At 46.2% G+C, this 19,904-nt stretch overlaps 1 protein-coding gene across 3 annotated transcripts in view; it reads right to left on the bottom strand.

The window, feature by feature from the left end:
* Positions 1–19,904, bottom strand: part of POLR3G (RNA polymerase III subunit G) — a 354,183-nt gene that overhangs the window by 112,576 nt on the left and 221,703 nt on the right. The window lies entirely within an intron of this gene.

Raw genomic sequence — 19,904 nt, 5'->3', positions numbered from 1 at the left:
TGCGCGGGCAAGTAGAGTCTTATAGTCTCAGGCAAGCGAACCAGCGGGCCAAGGGGGCAGAGCCACAAATTCAAAACTGTAGCGGAAAAAACAATCGTCAGTGAAACTGACAAAGACTTTTGGAGAATCACAATAAAGCGCCCAAGTACAGGCAATCAATGCGAGCACTGCACGCGAGTCCAATTCAGAATGAAAGATAAAGTATTTACCTAGAGTCACAAGTATCTCGATGGTCAACACGAGTTACAGAGCAGAATGGGGACACAAGTCTTCTTCTTGCCGATGCCACCTGCTCCCACACGTTGAACCAGAATAGAAGAACACCGTACACTCGAGCAGCAAGGACAGCCAGTCACTTGCAAATGTTGCATATTTATTAGCACATGGAGATCGTTATTGACCTCCTCCCAGCCAGTAACTACTGGTATTGACTGCGCTCTGAAAAGTATGTCTTCAAAAGTAGATGGGGAACAAAAATGCTATTTCCAGACAAGATACCACGCCCCAACCCCAACAAGACACTTTCTCTCTGAGAAGATCTCTTTTTTTATTAAACATCTTATTATTCAAAAAATGAAAGAGAACGCCAAAACATGGGAACATGCTTTCTCTTCTTTATAGAGAAACTGTTAACTTTTACATGACACCAAATGCATGCTCATATTAAAGCGGTTTCAAGTTAAAAAAAAGTCTGCAATTAAAATGCTTAATTTATGAGGACAACTATATTATTTCAATATTATCAAATGAAACCAGATTCAATTTATTAACTCAGTTGGCAATTCATTTCACCCGGTATTAAAGTAAGATGTTTACATCACCACCAAAACATGTATTTCTACTACCACTATGTGCTAATATCCTTATAGACCTGGGGAGGGGTCATTATGGCTTGGGATAAAGACCACTTAGCTCGGTCTGTAACGCAAATTTTATTTTTTCTTATGTTATTTTTCCTTATGTTGTCAGGTAAATGATTGCTTTGTGATCATCATGTACTAGATCTCTGTTGGGTAAATAGTAGGATTTGCCTTTGCAATCAACAGTTAACCTTCCTAATATATCTGTGATGCCTACATCTCAGGCCTTCCAATTCCCTCAATTATCTGTAAATCACTTCATCCACATAATTTGTGGACCATTTGGTTATGCATGAGACTATAATGGGATATTGACCTTGATCAACGTTATTGTTTTCGTATGATCAATAGCAATAAAAGAAAATAAATGAGAAATACCAAAGCTTAAATGAGGCCACCATCAGAAATGATGATTTCAAGTGCCGAGACTTGAACAAAAAGGCTTCAGAGGTGAGGAATTGACTAAACCCATCCGAAACTGCACGGCAATTGAAATCACAAAATACAACTATTTTCAGGAGTTCAAATATTAGAGCTATGGAGCTAATAGGGCCAACATTAGGGCCACTCTGAATCAAAGACATCAAAACCATCACAAAAACAGTCACAAGCCTTGATTGGTCTACACCCATACCAACCAACAACTGGAACATTTCTTAGATCGGCAGGCAGAGAGACCATTAGCGGAAGGTCTAGGAACTGAACCTCAAATGGACGATGAGAATTCATACAGAATTCAGCTATAAGGTCATGTGCTGTAGGAGACATACCAAATCGGGTATGTGCAGTAGTTATTAGCAGACGCAAAGAAAACAAGTGCAGATATATACATTAGTGATCAGACACGAATATGACAGCTGAGAAGGGCAGGTGTTATTCCACTGTGAATCGCAGGAGCCCCTTCAACAGATAGGTGTTTTATTATGTCAGTGTTGAGGCCATGTTTCTTTTTTCAGGGGCATTGAATTACAATAGTGTGGAGCCAAAAGAGATGGATGAAGGGGGCAGTAAAGTGAGGGCGGGTAACAGAGGCTGTGGATGGCTTGAGAACATGGGGTCTTAGAAAGGATATAACAGGATATATTTTTTAAAGGGTGGCGGAGTGGGGCAGACTATGAATTTATTTTTACACCAGGATGGGAAATTAAAAAGATACAGTTCCATAGTGAGTGGAAGTTTGTGCACCCAGGGGGACAGGTGGAACTGAGACGGGGGAGTAGACGTGTGCTGTTAGGAGGAAATCTCAGTTTTAGAAGAATTAATAATTCTTGGTGGAATGCCATCTATTGACGCATGGTAAGAAAAACAGAAGGAGTAGATTAGCTTGCCAAGAGAGAAGGTGTCCAGTGTGGAGGGCATGGGACAAAGGACTGAGCGATGGGGGGCACCCACTGACCGAAGGGTGTCGGCGGTACCACCATTCCAGGAGATTGGGGAAGGATCATTAAGAGGTAATATAGAGTCCTGGAGGCCAAGGAGAGAGAGCAAGAAAGCGAGAGATGGGCAGCAGTGTGAAATGCAACAGAAATTAAAAGGATGGAGAAGAGTTTAGCATGGCGAGCAGTGGTGATGGGGTTAACATGATTCTGTGCTATTTTAGTTGATGGGCGATGAATACGTACTGAAGAGAATCTCATGGGTTGTTTAACTCCATTTAGGAGGTTATATGGTTTAACATCATCCATGCAAGAACTTTAGAGCTGAGGGGCAGGATGAGGGGCTTTGCTGTGATCCACAAACACCAAGGCTAAGTCAGAAAAAGGACAGCGCTCAAGGATCTAGGACAAGAAGGAAGTGCTGGGGAGGACAGAAGCCTTCCAGGACTGTCTGTAACAAGAGTTTAGGATTAGAATCCAGGAGAAACAGAAACCATCCTGTTTTGATAAAGGAATTTTGCCCATGTTTATGCTCAAATCTTTAAAAAAAAAAATCTATCTTTTCAACAGTATTTCTGTATCCATCCCTCATGCACCCTACTCATCCCCACTCCAGGGGTCTGAGTATGTCTCTTCAGGGAGCCTTCCACACATTAAGCAAGCATGCTAGATGAGTTGCATAGGCAAAAGAGCTGACCAGCCCATTCATGCACAGCTGATGAGAGCTCTTCCCTCCCCCTGCAAGCGAGGTAAAGCTGTGCCATGGTGTTATAGGTGTATTTCATAACCATAGAATACTGACTGGAAGGCAGAAAAACTTTAAAGACCATGAATATAGAGTTTGGGTTCTGAGACACTGATGTAATTTTCCGGATCCCGTGGACCACAGACGTTGTGTATTTGTATGGTTTTGAAGGTCACACCCCAAACCCCCTTATGTCCTTGCCTGTTTTCTTTATGACCGTTCCCAAACTATCTCCCTCCCTATCAGTCTATGCCTGCTCCTAATCTCTTCGGGGTTCAGCACCATCCACGGTTTTGTTTAATGTATATATCCACCCTTTGGTGAAACGTAGTCACTCTTTCGAATTTCGCTGCTATTCATACGCTGATACTCAAATCATTTGCCTTGATCTGGTCCATCTTGACACAGTTGAGCGCTGCCGCACCTGCCTGCAGGCTGTGAACATATGGATAAATGACAATTGGCTGCGTCTAAATTGAGCTAAAACCACTCTCTGGACCCCAGCCTTTTTGACCCACCTCATTGGGCTCTTTGCCCACTCCAGTCACTGTTGCCAGAAATCTTTGTGTTAAATTCTCTTCTTCTCTTTCTGCCGAGACACAGGTGAGCGCGGTCTGCCAGGCAGGGCACTGCAAGTTGACGTAGCTGAGAACAATTTTTCTGTTTCTTCCTACTCAACTACGTACTATTTTCTTCTGGGGACTTTGGATTACTGTAATCCTCTCCATCTTGCTCAACCTCTCCATCTTCTCGTCTTCAAATCCTTCACAACTGTGCCACTAGCACAACCACGTCTACGTCTTAATGCTTGCATATTAGCCCAGTCTTTGCACTCTTCACTAGCTTCCTGTTTTGAAGCTCATTGATTTCAAACCCTTGTGTATGGTGCACCATGCCTTTTATGGAACTGGTCCCAAATAACTGCAGGCACATTTCCAGCCTTATGTACCTTTGCGTGCTCTTCGATCAGCGGATGCCCTCTTGATCTCGATGCTGCAGTTTAAACTGGGCCGACAGGGATGGGGGGCAGGCTTTCTCTGTTGTGCCCGATTTGCTATGGAACAAACTCGCCCGTGCCATTAGGGTGACTGTTGATCATCTGACCTTCTGTCAGCTGCCAAAAACATTGTTTTAAGGTTTTCCTCATCTTTCCTTTCCTCCTGCTTTCACAGTTTTCAGTGCCATGATGCCATTGTCCGTGACAGCTGCACTTAATAAATTATTATAACATAACATAGTCCGAGAAGTGTGTCGCTATGAATTCAATGGGGTCCAGGTAGCAAAAAGGTTTCCCTGATATACATTTTGTTCATCTACCAGCGGATATCCATTTTACCTTGGCTTGTCACACAGATCAGAGTGTTCTGCAAAGGCTTTTGATCCCAACTGGTACGTAGGTGAAGTAGAATCTTCTCATGTGTAATCTGGCATTCAAAACAACTAGGCTTTTGAAATTCTTTGATTAGCTTGAATTCTATACTCTGGAGGACAAGCTCGGCCATACAGCATGTCTCAAACCAAGCCAATACGAGAGCAGCAACCACGATATCCACACATTAACAGAGGTCCAGTAAGTGCGTTGATCCTGTAAATATCCTGGCATGTTTTGCAGCTTCTGGTGTTTGAGAGACTGTGCGGCCCCCTGTGGACCGAAGACTACAGTGGATCGTCTGGAGGAGAGATGTTTGAAGATAGACTGGCATGAGCCTTGAAATGGTGGCGAAAGCAGGACTCGGAGTGCGGTTTTCATGGGTGTCTACAAGTGTGAGAATAGCCCCGCAGGTGCAGGTGATGACGGACTGTCTGCCATGGAATGGACATGAAACTTAGCACCAGCCATAATATTGCATATTCAAGGGGGTGGGACCTGTAATGCCCTGGTTCCCAAAAACTGGGTTTGCACGGGTCCCACGCAAGCATCCATTTGGGCCACCGGCTCTGCGAGCAGAGCAGAACAAGGCCTCATCAACATGAATGGTAGTGTAATGCTGAGGGGAAACTACACCAAAGGAGAATTTCCTCTGCAGTGCTAGAGAAGGGGGGGCAGGCGAATAGAAGACACATTGTGAGGACAACCCCCTGGAAGAAATTAGACCCTGAACTTAGAGCCTGAGAGGGCAGGAGATGAGATTTGGCAGGTACAATCGGTTCCTCTATTGGGATGAGGTGCCACTTGCCTGCAGGAAACATATTATAATGTTGAAAGGAATGTGTCGCAGAGGATTTGCCCCAGTTATTGGTAACCACATTTGAAGTCTGCGGGGGTAGAGGGCCTTTGCAGCATTGGATTCGAAGATAAGGGTGTGCCCTGCAAGGAGCATGGTACTAAGTAGACTGCCCTGGGGAACAGTAACTATTAGAAACTTTGACTGCCTGTCTCAGAGAGTTCAGCACTCCATAAACAAGTGGGAAAAAATAAAAAGCAGTCTAAATGGACTCCTTGAAGCAAAAGATAACCAGACAGTGGTTACATCACTCCCTGGAATATAACATAAGGGTGGTTAATTTCAACGTGACTCTAGACCTTCAACTAGATAGATCCACAACCATGAAGAGGCATCTCCCTCGTGCAGCTACCACATGGAAACTTATCACGCAACACTTTTCTACGGTAGCTGTAAGGAGACATTTATAGTGTACCAGAGAGAATTCCAGCTGTCACTGCAGCACTTAAAACTGTGAAAAGCTTTTCATATTCCATGCTTGTAGAGTAGTTCTCTGCGACATTGAAGCTGGTAATGGACAAAGAAATGTTTATGGTAGAATGTTTAATTTGTGCACTACTGGAGTTTAATTCATGTGAGCAAGAATATGCATGTTACAACTTATTTGAAAGCAAAAACTGAAAGTTATTTTTAACCTCATTGTACCTTTTTACTGCAATACATTAGGAGCTGCATTTTAAATTCTGTAAGGATTATTTGGATCAGCAAATGGAAGATCTATTACATTATATTAAGCAAGAGACGAGTTATTAAAAGGAAAGGACAGTATGCAACTATGCATTATAAGGAATATACCCCCTACCATACATAACAAAGGATATTGCAAGTCAACTTGTAGTTTCGGGACTACACTGTTATCCTTATAATGTACAGTAGCAGTACATTATCCTATATATAAACAAAATATAAGCTTGGTAACAGGTGAGAGAGTTCTTTGAGGCCTTCAAGTGCATTATTAGAGACACTCGAATCTCCAGAGAGGCAGGAGCCCTTAAAGAGTAATACAAAAGAACTGATGGAGTTAGAGATGGGACTGCAGATCTTGAAAGGCAATATGAGCAGACAGCACAGAAGGAGCTTTTAGGTTTATTGAAATTGAAGCTAGAAACCTTTAGAGGAGCTGCAGAGAGGGTAGTTAGACATGTGGAACAAAACTCCCGGGTCTGAATTTAAGGAGGAAATCAGCCTGGATAATTGTTAGCATGGGCAATTAGGGAAAACAGCAGAAGTACTGCTATCCAAGTGATACAGGACGCTATGGGGCACATGTGTGTTGTGGAGGAAGCAAATAATACTAGGTTTGTACAGTGTCCGGTTAAAGTTTCGACTACAAAAGGATCGAATGCAATAGAGTCGACGCAATGGGACCGAAAACAAAAGGGTCACATTTTTTAAAAAAATCTATATATTTTTGGGGTTTCCGTATAGGTAAAAAAAAGTGTTTTTTACCATAAAAAAATGTAAAAAAAAAAATTGTTTTATATATATATATATATATATATATATATATATATATATATATATATATATATATAACAATTTTTTTTTTTATCCTTTTGATTCGATCCTTTCACCTATAACCGGTTTGTACATATCAGAAGAGACTGTATACTTACAGATTGGTTAACAAGTGGGTGGATATAAGTAACTATTTTGAGGAAATTGGGCTTGGAGTAAGTTGCATGTAGTGGTGAAGCTCTTCCCGAATGGGAAATTCCCCACGGACGGATAGCTTCAAGTCCGACTTGTACAAGTAATATATTACTGAGCTGGTTCCCCATCCTATTAAGCTATGTGATGGATTGGTGCAGAGTGGGGCCTTTTCCAATACTCCTAGGACAGCTCTTATCACAGTGCTACTGAAACCGGGTAAATCACCAAAGCCATGCTGCTCTTATCGGCCCATATCCTTTGCGGATGCAGACAACAAAATCCCAGCTAAACTGCTGGCCTTGAGGCTGATGAAACCTCGATCTCTACCATATTGCAACCGGTCCATTGCAACTTTATCCCAGCATGTTCGAGAGTGCAGAACCTGGAAAGGCTGTTCTCAATAAGATATAAGTTGATGCTGAGACCCCAGTGATGTGGGAAACGTTGAATGTAGTTAAACACTTTGACTCAATCAAATGGCTTCTTGAGGTGCTTTAGAGGTCGGGATTTGGGTTGAAGTTCATGAATTGATATTGATATTTTATTCGTATCGCGCTCGTATACAAGTGTTTCAGAGCGTGACAAGTCAAGACAAGGGAGAAGAAAAACAACAATCTTAATAGGCCCTGTGACATTGAGAACATGGAAATGCATGGCAGAGGGAAAGGGCAAAAGTGCATGGAAGTGGGGAGAAGTGGAAAGTGCGGAGCAAAGGGAAACAGATAGAAGAGACCAAGGTTATTGTATGCCTCCCTGAGAGCATCGGTTCTGACTAATACAATTTCCAAACCATTTGAGTTATCATTGGGCACTAGACCAGGCTGTCCCCTTCATCAATTGTTGTTTGCCTTGGTGATGGAGCCATTGACATCTATGTTAGAGCAGAAACATATTGATAGAGGGATCGCAATACGCTTCAGGGGCAATACTGACTTTATATACGCAGACGACTTATTGTTTGTGTTAGGACTGATTCTCTATACTCTGGCCTGGTGGAAAGATGCATAGAAGGCCAACCTATATTGTGACAGGGACAACTCTGGGAAGCTGTAGCCAAACCAGTTCAGGTAGCAGTGACAGTCAGTCTAAGCTAAGTTTTTAGAGGTGGTGAGCTTGTAAAGGGTCCACAATGAGTTCACACAATGGGTATTATCAGATTACACTTAGACAGGATGTATAAAAAATACAATTATTATTTATTGGCCAAAACACACTATAGAAAAATTACTACTGGCAACAGGAGTTATCACACACACTAGTAAAATAGATACATATATAAATTCACTTATTAAAAGGGCATCATATTCAACACAAACTCCTGCAAAGGATAGGTAGGATTATATTATGCACTTATGGGTTCACAGAGAATGATCCCCAACACAAATTGTCGAGCCCCAAGTTGTCTGCGGCCTTTTGCCCAATAGTTCAGGTAAAGTTCCACAGAATCTTTGAAGCAGGAACAAATGCAGGTAGGGTCTCTGGGGTCCAATGATTGTTATGGTCAGAGTGCACGTTAACCTAGCAAACAGAAGTAGCCCCAACTTTCAGAAGTCTTGTGCAAGCAAGTAATGGCAAGCCAAAAGTGTTACAATAAAGTTTATTATAAGACCATTGACTTAGAATGGGAGTATAGGGGTAGGTAAGAAGCTCTGTAAATTACCCTCCGTACTCTGATTCTAGCCAAGACTTGGCAGGACAAAGGAAGAGGGTCCGAGGTTGCTTTTCCCGCTGAAAGTCGCAGTCCTCGATTTTCAGGGGTTACAGGTTCTAGCTGATCTCCGTTTGGTGTCTTTCACTGTTGCAAGGACTCTTGATAGAAGAATGCAGCAAAACGCTATGCAGGACCACTCTCAGGATTGGACTCTAGTCAGGTAAGCGATTTCAGACGGTGGTCAACGCAGAACAGCAACGTAAAAGGACTCAACTGCCACGGTTGGACTTTCCCTCCTATCTCGGGTTCCCTTGAAGCTAGGACGCCGAACCTCAGAACGGTGATGCCAGCAGCATGGTAGCAAACAAATTCACAGCTGGTCAGCCACAGGGTGGCCCCAGGACATTTCTGAAGGCTCTTCATTGCAGGGTACCAAACAGACGTCAGGAATGGATGTTCACTCCGCTCCAAGGGTCTCAGCTCCTTCATAGGACTGCTAAAGATCTTCAGCAAGACAGGGCTCCTCCAAGACAGCAGCAGAAGTTGGTAGCCAGCCTTCCTTCCGACGGGTCTCTGGTTTCTTTGCAGGTCTCACAGCTGGATTCTTGGATCTTTCAGGTTTCTCCAGGATCTCGGAGGAATGGGTGCAGAGGTCCTTTTCTTAGCCTAAAAGCCAGTTAAGAGCTGCTGCCCTCACAAGCCAATGACACGATTAGCCCACACACACAAAAACACACACACACATACACACACACACACACAAACACACACACACACCCAGCAGTGGTCCAAACAGGACCACTGGTGGGAGCATTCATGCATACCACTCAGACACACGGAAACCAGTTTGTGGTTTGGGAACAGACAGTCCCAGCCCACATACAGCCAGTAAAGAGACACAGCCCTCCAGTAGCCCGCCAAAATCTTCTGCTTTCCCGGGCACTGGAAGTCTTTATAAGGATTTTCCTGGCTTCAAGGGCCAGAAAGAAGGCTAAAGAACAAGAAGGCAAAAGGACAGGCGAAAAACCATGTGGCACTGCCATGTTTGGCCACTAGCCACAGTTAGTAGCGGTAAATGCAGTAAAGCTAAAACTAAAAGTCCCCAAAAGTGGGAAAAAGTCGCTGCTGCCACCAGCTTCTTTTTTTTTTTAGCACACCTAGAGTAACCATAAATCCTCTCAGTGTTAGTCCTGGGCAAAACAAAAATGTACTGCAGTGTAAACTGCATTGTACAATGATAAAAAGTTACCACATGTGATACAAAAGTAACCAAAAGTAGTAAAAGAGTTACACAACTAAGGGAAACAAGGATTCCCAGTACTGACAGCCTGAAGGACATGTCAGTTACCCCATAACATATTAGAAAAAGCCAGTGTAGTGAAGCTTAAGGCTTCACTGCACTGGAAAAAGAGCAGGACAGAATCCAAAATAAAAGCAACATGTTTGGGGATTCCATAAAGATGGAAGGAAATGTGCAGTAAAGAGATATCTTTACTAACACACGCCTCCCCCCGCCCCCCAGACTAAGGGACAGGGGGAACTAATCTACCCCTGTATGGGTCCTCTGTTCCAGTCGGTTATCCCTGTTGGACAGCCCATCGAAATTGCTACATTTGGGATTGGCCTATGCCCAATAGTGAAGTTCAATGCCTGCAAACTCATGAACCACCTGAGCTACTTTGGATTCTCTCCCTTAATATCCATCAACCACATCAAGGGCTTAGGGTGAGCATACACCGTGAAGTGAGTGCCATGGAGGTAGGACCTCAACTTCCTAAGGTTGTGCACCCTCCTTCTCGCATACAGGAGTTGCCTGTTTTGCTTGATTCTACTACCGTGCCCCCCCCCTTCCAGTCCTCTTCTCCACCCCCTACATCCTACCTCTGCAGGAGTCTGTCCTGATACATTCTGGTTTCACCATCAACACATATTGCCAATGCTTGGATTTGACTTTTATGGACTTCATTGATTCACGGTGCGTCAAACTCTCATAATGGACTTCCTTTGCATCTTGTACTCATGGTAGCCCTGAATCATGCTGTTCCCATTTTCATCTTGAACCCTGGCTTGTATTTGCTGTTCTCTCGCAATATTATGTGTTACTACTGACTTCTGCAATTGTATTTGCTCTCCCCTCTTGCTTCTCCACTTTTTCACTGCTCACTCTGTTCTCTCCTCCTCTCCCTTTCTCCCTTTTCCTACCTCCTCCCCATCTCCCCTTACATTCTTCTATGCACTTAATCTATCAGAATTGTCCTTGACCAAGTATGATAGCAACCTTGTTTGTCTCCTTCCCTCCCCTACTTGTTTTTCTCCCCCCTTCCCCCCCCAATCAGCACTTTCTGAAATGTATCAGGCCTAGTACATTAGTTGCTTGTTTAGTTCCTCCCCTCCCTATCTGCACCCCTCTCCCTCACCTTTTGTTAATCTCTGGCTCTACCAGAAATGTCGTCAGGCCTAGTACGTTAGTCGCATCTCTGTTTCCATTTCCTTCCCACTCTCCCTCTTCCTGCCTTAACTATGTCTTAGCTCTTGCACTATCTGAAATGTCACCAGGCCGAGTACGATGTATTTTCCCTTGTTCCCTCCCTTGCCTTGAAGCACTTTGAAACACAGTTTATTTATATAACACCTATACACAATAATATCATATCACCATATGATGGAAAAGCAACTCTTCTCCACCTGGCGCCATCTGAGTTCTCCATTCCTAAACTGGTATCTGATTAGACATATAGGCTGTACCTCACCTTTGTCATCAAGAAGTGAAGGTTTGCCAACTATACCAGTGTCATAAGCATCTGTCTGCACTAAGAACGGTCTCTTCCAGTCAGGTACCCTTAACCCAGGGGCCTGACCGAAGGATTCTTTCAGGCTAGTGAAGGCCTTCTCACACTACAGGGTCCATAAGAACTCCTTAGATCCCCTTGAAAGATTGAGGGCAGTCAGAGGGACAGCTATATTGCTATAGGCTGCCATTTTGTTCATGTGTTTCCCACTGAGGCCCAGGAAAGTCCTCACCTGGGCTTGGGTAATGGGGGTTGCCCAGTTCTGTACCTGAAGTACATCACTGAGAAGAGGTTGCATCTTGTCCCCACATACACCAGTTTCATGCCAGAGGAAGGCCACTTGCTCCTGTTCAGTTTGACACTTGGTTGTCTCCCTGAACAAGTTGTCCTGATTAATGTCCTGACACCCAGTCTCTTGAGTCATGCCCAGTTCCTTCCAAGTGGGGGTTGAATCTGCCATGACATCCAGACATATATTGCTGAGATCCATTTTCCCTTTCAGAACAGGGGCTAAGCTCATTTGACAGGTGTCAGTTGCAGCCACCAATCCAGAAGTCCATACATTGAAGTAAAGATCTGAAAAGGCCGAACCGGCTGTCTCCTCCTCAGCATAGACTGCAAGGGAGGTCTCACAGCTGGATTCTTAGCTCCTTCAGGTTTCTCCAGGATCACTGAGGAATTGGTGCAGGGGTCCTCTTCTTATCCTAAAAGCCAGGTAAGAGCTGCTGCCCTCACTAGCCAATGACAGGACTAGCCCCCACACACACCCCAGCAGTGGTCCAATCAGGACCACTGGTGGGAACATTCATGCATACCACTCAGACACACTGAAAGCAGTTTGTGGATTCGGAGTAGATAGTCCGAGGCCATATCCTGCCAGCAAACGAACACATCCCTCCAGTAGCCCACCAAAAGCTTCTGCTTTCCCGGGCACTGGAAGTCCTTATAAGGATTGTCCTGGGCCTCACAGTACAGAAAGAAGGCTAAAGAATAAGATGGCAAAAGGACAGGCGTAAAACCATATGCCACTGCCATGTTTGGACACGAGCCAAAGTTAGTAGACAAACGCAGTAAAGCTAAAAACGAAATTTCCCCAAAAGTGGGAAAAAGTCACTGCTGCCACCAGTTTATCCTTTTAGCGCACCTAGAGTAACCAAAAATCCTCTGAGTGTTAGTCTAGGGAAAAAAAAATGTACCCCATTTTACTGCAGTGTAACCTGCATTGTACAGTGATAAAAAGTTACCACAAGTGATGACATGCATTACTCACCGTAATAGCATTTGTGATGATTGCATCTACTTAGATTCACATGCTGTGCATATGGTCCGACATCCAGTGGTAACCGCAGAGTATTGCATCTCGTCTTTCTGGGACTGAAATGGGACGTCGGCATAGGCGTGTCTGTAACACTATCCCCATCGTGACGTGCAGTGTACCCAAAATCCCTCACGCGCAGAGGTCCCTCTGATTGTATTTTTTCTGCCATGAGGGAGCCCAAGACTATTGTGAGTGAGTACATAAAGAGAGAAAGTAGTAAGACATCTATGTTCCTTTCACCCAAGCGGGGAGGCAGGGTGGGCGCATATGAATCTAAGCAGATACAATCATCAAAAATGCTATTACAGTGAGTAATGCATGTCTTCTGATGCTTGTTAATCTGCTTAGAATCACATGCTGTGCATAGACTAGCGAGCAGTCCCCGGAGTTGGAGGTGGGTCATGAGAATGAACAGTAGTGAAAAGATGTCTTAATACTGCTTGTCCCACCTGAGAATCAGATCTAGAATGAGTGTCTAGGCAATACTGTTTTTTAAAGGTGTGTACAGAACTCCAGGTTGCCGCTTTGCAAATGGACTCAAGGGGAATATTTGCAATGAATGCTATGGAAGCCCCAGTGGCTTGAAGGGCAGTTCTCTCTTAGCAAGAGTATAACATAGTGTGATGCATTTAACAATTCACCTTGAGATAGCTGATTTAGAGACAGGATCCCCTTCTCTACCAGCTGCCACTGAAATGAAAAACTGTTTTTTCTTCCTCAGTGGTTTCGTCCTTTCCAGGTAAAACATGACTGCCCTGCGCACATCTAGTGTGTGTAGGCTTCTTTCGGCCATGCTAGTGGGATTCTGGAAGAAAGTGGGTAGTTCAATTGATTGGTTCACATGGAATTTCGAGATGAATTTAGGCGCACCACCTCATCCCTGTGGTCTGTAACAAAAGGGTCTAGAACTGAAGGGGCCTGTCGTTCGTGAACCCTTCTAATGGAAGTGATAGCCCCTAGGAAGGCCATCTTGTAATTAAGGTCTTTTAGACTTGCTTCATGCATGGGCTCAAAGTGGGACCCCATAAGTCTGGTTAAAACCACATTTAGATCTCATCCGGGAGCTGGGTTAGAAATGGGGGGGGCTGAATTCTTTTAACCCCTTCCATAAAAGTCTTAACAGGTATCTTCCACCAGGACACTTTCTGTTGTGACGTAGTGTAGGCTGAGAGAGCAGCTAGATGTACCTTTAAGGAAATAAAAACCAGTCCTGAGTCTAACAAATAAGTTAGGTACAACACAATGTGTGTAGGCGAGCAGTTAATGGGATTGACGCCCTTGGTATTACACTAGATGACAAAGCGTTTCCACTTACTGGAATAGCAATAACGAGTGTTGGGTTTTCTAGCTTCCCTGATGTCCATGCATCTCTGAGGGAGTTGAAGGTGTCCAAACTCTATGACCTCAGGAGCCAGGCTGCTAAATTCAGAGTTTGCGGGCCTGGGTGTAGTGTCTTCCCCCCCGCCCCCTTCCTGAGGCAACATGTTGTACGGGCAGGGTAGTCTCACAGGGGGGGAGAGGGACATTTCCGTTAGATGAGCGAACCAGGGCTGGCGGGCCCACATGGGGGCCACCAATATCATGGTGACTGGTTCTTGGTGCATCTTGTGCACTAGCTTGTTGAGTAGGGGAGTCGGGAGGAAAAGCATAAACAAGTTTCCCTGACCATGCTATCCAGAGTCCGTTCCCCTTGGAGTGTTTCTGGGGATACCTGGAGGCGTAGTCTTGGCATTGGGCTTTCTGAGTTGCAAACAGGTCTATCTCTGTGAAGTCCCATTCTGTGAAGACGTTGAAGCCGATGTCTTTGTGTAAATGCCATTCGTATTCTATGGGCAGTGGGAAATCTCAGCTGATCACATCCGCCAGAAGATTGAGTTCCCCTGGAACATGTTGGGACAACAGGAACATATTGTCTTTCAGAGCCCACATCCAAATGTTTTGGGACAGCTTGGATAGCACTGGAGAGTGTGTGTCCCCCTGTTTTATTTTTAGGTAATACATGGCTCTGGTGCTATCTGTCAGGACCAGAACTGTCTTCCCTTGTAGCTGTGCCTGAAAGGCCTTAAGTGGTTTGAATACATCCAATGGTTTGAATACATCCAATAGCTCTAAGAGATGTATATGTTAGATGCTACCTGTGGGGACCACACTCCATGCGCTGTCTGCTGAAGTAGGTGAGCCCCCAACCCCGTGAGAGATGCGTCTGTCATGAGAGTGACTTCCACTGTGGGGGTGGTGAAGGTCTTGCCCTTCCAAGAGGTTTTCCTTCGACCACCACTGCAGAGAGAGAACGAGGGCTGGTGATACAACTACCAGATCTTCCCATTGTCCGCTGGCCTGACACCACTGGCTGTTAAGCCACTCTTGCATGGGATGCATGCGCAGCCGCGCGTGGGAAACTAAGTAAATGCATGACGCCATCATACCTAGCAAGTGCATGGCCTTGCGTACCGCCACTTCCCGACTGGCTACATATTGAGGGATCTGAGAAAGCATGTTCTGTACCCTCTCGTTGGCAGGTAAAACGAGGCTGTCCTTTGTCCGAATCAGGGCCTCTAGAAATTGCTGGACTTGACTGAGGTCTAAGCTGGATTTCTTCTCGTTGATGGAAAATCCCAGACTGAACAGGAGGTCTATTGTCTTCCGAGTATTCCCTAGGCATGTTCCGTAAGAGTTCCTTGTTATGAGCCAGTCGTCGAAGTAAGGGTAAACAGGGACGGATAGTCTGCGCAGGTGTGCTGCTGCTACTGCCAGGACCTTCGTAAACACCCTTGGCGCCGAGGCAATGCCAAAGGGGAGTACCTTGAACTGATAGTGCCTGTCCTATCATGAACCTTAGATATTTTCTGTGCGCTGGCAACATTGAAATATGAAAGTATGAATCTTTCATGTCCAATGTTGCCATGTAATCCCCCCTGTTTCAGCAGTGGGATTACTTCTTGTAAGGTTACCATATGAAACTTTTGAAGTTTGATAAATTTGTTCGCTGGGCGCAAGTCTAACACAGGGCGCATGGTGAGGTCCTTTTTGGGTACAAGGAAGTACACTGAATAAATACCTTTGTTTACCTGAAAAATAGGGACAGCTTCTATGGCGTCCTTTTCCAGAAGTGCCTCTGCTCCTTGTATTAGCATTGGCAGATGGTCTGGCATCGGGCGTTGTGCATTGGGCGGTCTGAATTGTGAGGGTCGGGCAAATTCCACACAGTAACCATCTTTAGAACCCACTGGTCTGATGTAATTCCCTCCCATGCCGAAAGGAGATGTTAAGCGCCCTGAACCGGGGTGACATGGGAGAGGACCTGAATCCGTAGGTCATTTCTGACCAGAGACTGTGGCTCCCCTGGAGTTGGGGCTTCTGCCTCTTCCCTTCCCGCGCTGCTGACCCCTAGGTGGATAGGTGGTGGGGGTGCTGGATGCTTGCCCTGAGTTCCAGTTGTTTCCCGTATTGTACATGTTCTGTGAGGAACGGGACTGGCCTCGAAAGGACCGGCAGGAACTGCTTCCCCTCTGGGGGGAGAGCTTTTGAGTGATTTGTTGAAGAGACTTAAGAATCTCATGCTCTTTTTTGGCAGTCTCTAGAGCCTCGTCGACTGCTTTACCAAAGACGTTTTATTCCACGATAGGTTTATTTATAAGGGCTGCTTGGGTGTCCGGCTTGAAGCCTGAGTTTCGGAGCCAAGCATGCCGTCTGAGCAGGGTGCCCTGAGCTAGGGACCTTCCTGAGTCTCTGCAGTATCCAGGGTGTTTTTTTATACATTTTGGTTGACCTGCCTGCCATCAGCCACAATAGCAAGTAATTTGGTTCTTGCGGGTTCAGGCACTTCCTGGAGACCTTCTTGCATCAGGTTCCACTGTGCATCAGCATAACTAGCAAGCAACGTAGTGTTTGCCATGTGCGTGGTAAAAGCAGCTGCCGTGGTTATTCGCTTACCCAAGGCGTACAGTCTTTTCGACTCCTTATCGGGAGGTGCCTCTCCTGTAGCAAGGGGTACTCCTGCCTGTTTCCGGGTGGTGGTAACCACTAGGGAATTGGGGGTGGTGTGGCTTTTAATATATTGAGGGTCGGTAGGCGATGGCCGAAATTATTTCTCCACCCTTGTATTCACTGCCCTGGTCTGGGCTGGTGTGTTCAGGGAAGGAGCCGATCTCCTTTTAATGGAATTTAGGAGAGGAATGGCTTAGCTGGAGGGGGGTTTCTCTTTAAGAATGTCCTCCACGAAATCTCGTTCAGCTATGGCCTCCTGGGTGGCGATCTAAAAATGATCGACTGCCTTCCTTAAGACGGCATTGAAAGCCATCTGATCGTCTACTGGTGAAGCCTGGTGGGCCGTAGTGGAAGGAGGGGAATCCAAATATAGGACATCTGTGTCCTGATCGAGAGTAGGGAGCGGCCATGGCTCCGTCTCAACCTGATGAGTGCCCTCCCAGTTTTCCGTGGCATCCACCTGGTCATCCGCAGTGTAGTCCTGTAGGAAAGTAGTATCCTCTTCCTCATTGTAAATGTCTTGATATGTGTCCATCTGGATTTCATCTTCATGGTGGATGGAAGTGAAATGTTCTTGAGAAGGTCCTAAATTTCCAGGAAATCTCAAAGTTGACACAGAAGGGGGGTCCTCGCAAAGCCTCTTGGGGGTAGGGTGCTCTGAAAGCGAGACAACCCTTTCCAAACGGTCCATGCACCCTTCAAATTTTTCCCCGGTCCATTAAGACAAACCAGAAGGGTCAATGGCTGGAAAATCTTCATTTTCCTCCCTATGGTGCAGAAATGTGTTACTAATAGCGCTAGACAAAGGCTCATGACTGTCTTCATAGTCCTCGTGAGCATCAGAGTGCTGTGGCGCATCTTTCGACGTGTCCACGGAAAGCTCTTTGGATTAGTCGACAGTTTAGGCTTCAATCTCACTGCCGAAGTAATTCTTGCGATGCTTTCGGCGATGTCCGGCAAAGCGGGTCGTGCCGTATGACAAAGTGGCCTAGCGGTAGAGGGAGGCCTAGAGGTACAATTTTCGCCTACCGAGAGACTAGAAGGCCTAGCAGTAGATTTTCCTCCTACCGGGGCCTTAGGGGGCGTCGGAGCGTCAGCTGAGCGTGCTTTGCTGGCCAAATGTGTTTTTGGAGGTATCGCCCTTATTTTCCGAAGGCCCAGTCGCAAGACGCTACTGCGGCTGTGGGGAAGGCTGTTTATTTTCAGGATCAGAGGAATCGAAATCTTCGGCGGTCCCATTAGCGCTTTCACCTGTTTCGGCGGAAACGTCGAAACCGGGGTTGGGGTTGTGCATTTAGTGTGGCTTTTTTGTACGCCCATATCGCCGGATGTTGTCCCCATAGCGTGACTTGCGTCAGGCCTAGCGGGGTCGGGGATCGGCGTGGCGGACCTAGAAGGGTCCGTCGTAAAGGTCGATGGCATTCGGTACGGATGCTTGGTCATCAGTAGTGCCCCCCTCACTTTCGGCGGGTGCAGCGGTGGGGGAAGAAGATCCAGTCCGCGACATGCCGTAGGCGGCCCACCGCTTAACGTGGTGCTCCTTAAGTGTTTTAGGTCAAAGGAGTCTACAGGCCGCGCACTGCGCTTCGTCGTGGTCAAGGGGCAGACAGTTATTGTACTTATCGTGCTCGTCCTTCCACGGGTATCTCACCCTGCAAGAGGGGCAAAACCTAAATGGTGTCCTTTCCATAGCGAAAGGTAATGAAGGTGATGACCAGACCTAGAGGGTAAAGAGGGGGAAAGAGGAGAGACATAGCGGAGGATATGACCACCCGACCCCCACTCTCCCTACTGTGCATGCCGGCCAGAGGGCCCGACCACGTGGATGGTTCTGCCGCCGGATCTTAGGTGTTGAAGTCCACTGCCGTCGAAAGTTCCTGTAGTCTTCGTTATAGTATCTGAACACGTCGAAGTGACTTTAGGAGGAATAACCGACAAAGTCAGTAAACAAGGATTAACAATGTCTCTTATACACTGTCTAACGTTCTGGGAAAGACGATACAGAGGTGCCCGAAACAATTGCTTCCGGGTGTCTCCGGGGAAACTGACTTATCTCGATATGAGAAACTGCTGTGGTCAACCGCGTTCGCAGTCCTTAGGCGGAACATTGCACAACTGTGGGGTTCGGAGAGCACACCCAGCTATGACCAGTGGATCACGGACGTGGACATATGTGCGGTAATGGAGCACCGGGTGTACAAAGCAAGAGGGTGCCCCCATAAAGCAGGGAAAATATGGAGAAGATGGGAGCAGGACAGCTGAAGGCAGAGGCCGACCCTGTATCCACTGTGACTGTGTGAGACCCATTAAAAGGGAAATACTAACTCTGTTAAGACCGCCTTGTGCCATGAAATCATCCTATGTAGAAATTGATGGTCTGTTGGACCAATGTCCCTGAAGCTGAGTTTGTAACGGTTAATGTTGTTTCTTTTGGTTACATTGCTCTCCCCCCCTGCTCTCTCCCCTTCTCCCCCCCCATAGCCCCCCCCCCTCCCATGCCCCCTCCCTGGAATGTTGAGAGATGTTTGTAATGATGTTTAACCTTGAAAACCAATAAAATCTTCGATAAAAAAAAAAAACAATGGGCCTCATTACGAGTCCGGCGGTAACTGCGGTGGTAAAACCGCCTGGTTACCGCCAGACTCGTATTACCATTCCGCCTCCGTGATTCCCGGAATTACTGGGGCATTACAACCCCGGTTTTCCGGGAATCACAGAGGCGGAATGGTGTTAATCCCCATTCCCATTGAGTCCTATGGGACTCGATGGGAATCGGGATCATGGAAACACCGGCAGCATCTCGTAATGCTGCCGGTGTTTCCTCGTCCGCCTGCAGGCGGGCGGTGTTAAACCGGCCAGGTCAGACCTGGCGGGAACATCACCTCCCGCCTGCAGGAGTCAGGATCAGGCGGTCCAGAAACAACGGTGGTGGCGGGTTTACCGCCACCGTTATTTCCGGACCACCTGAGTTGTAATGAGGCCCAATGTCTCTTATGAAGAGCTCCGCAATAGGGCGACCAGTTATCTGGGCGGAAAAAAACAATCTGAGGGACCTCGGCGCGTGAGGGATTTTGGGTACACTGCACGTCACGATAGGGATAGTGTTACAGACACACCTATGCAGACGTCCCCTTTCGATCCCCGAAAGACAAGATGCAATACTCTGCGGGTACCACTGGATGTCGGACCATATGCACAGCATGTGATTCTAAGCAGATTAACAAGCATCAGAAACAAAAGTAACCAAAAGTAGTAACACAGTAACACGTCAAAGGGAAACGAGGCCTGAAGGACATGCCA

This window comes from Ambystoma mexicanum, chromosome 6p (genome assembly GCF_040938575.1).
Source record: "Ambystoma mexicanum isolate Mex_15411 chromosome 6p, UKY_AmexF1_1, whole genome shotgun sequence".
Lineage (NCBI taxonomy): Eukaryota > Metazoa > Chordata > Amphibia > Caudata > Ambystomatidae > Ambystoma > Ambystoma mexicanum.
This window is presented reverse-complemented; position numbering and strand designations above follow the sequence as displayed.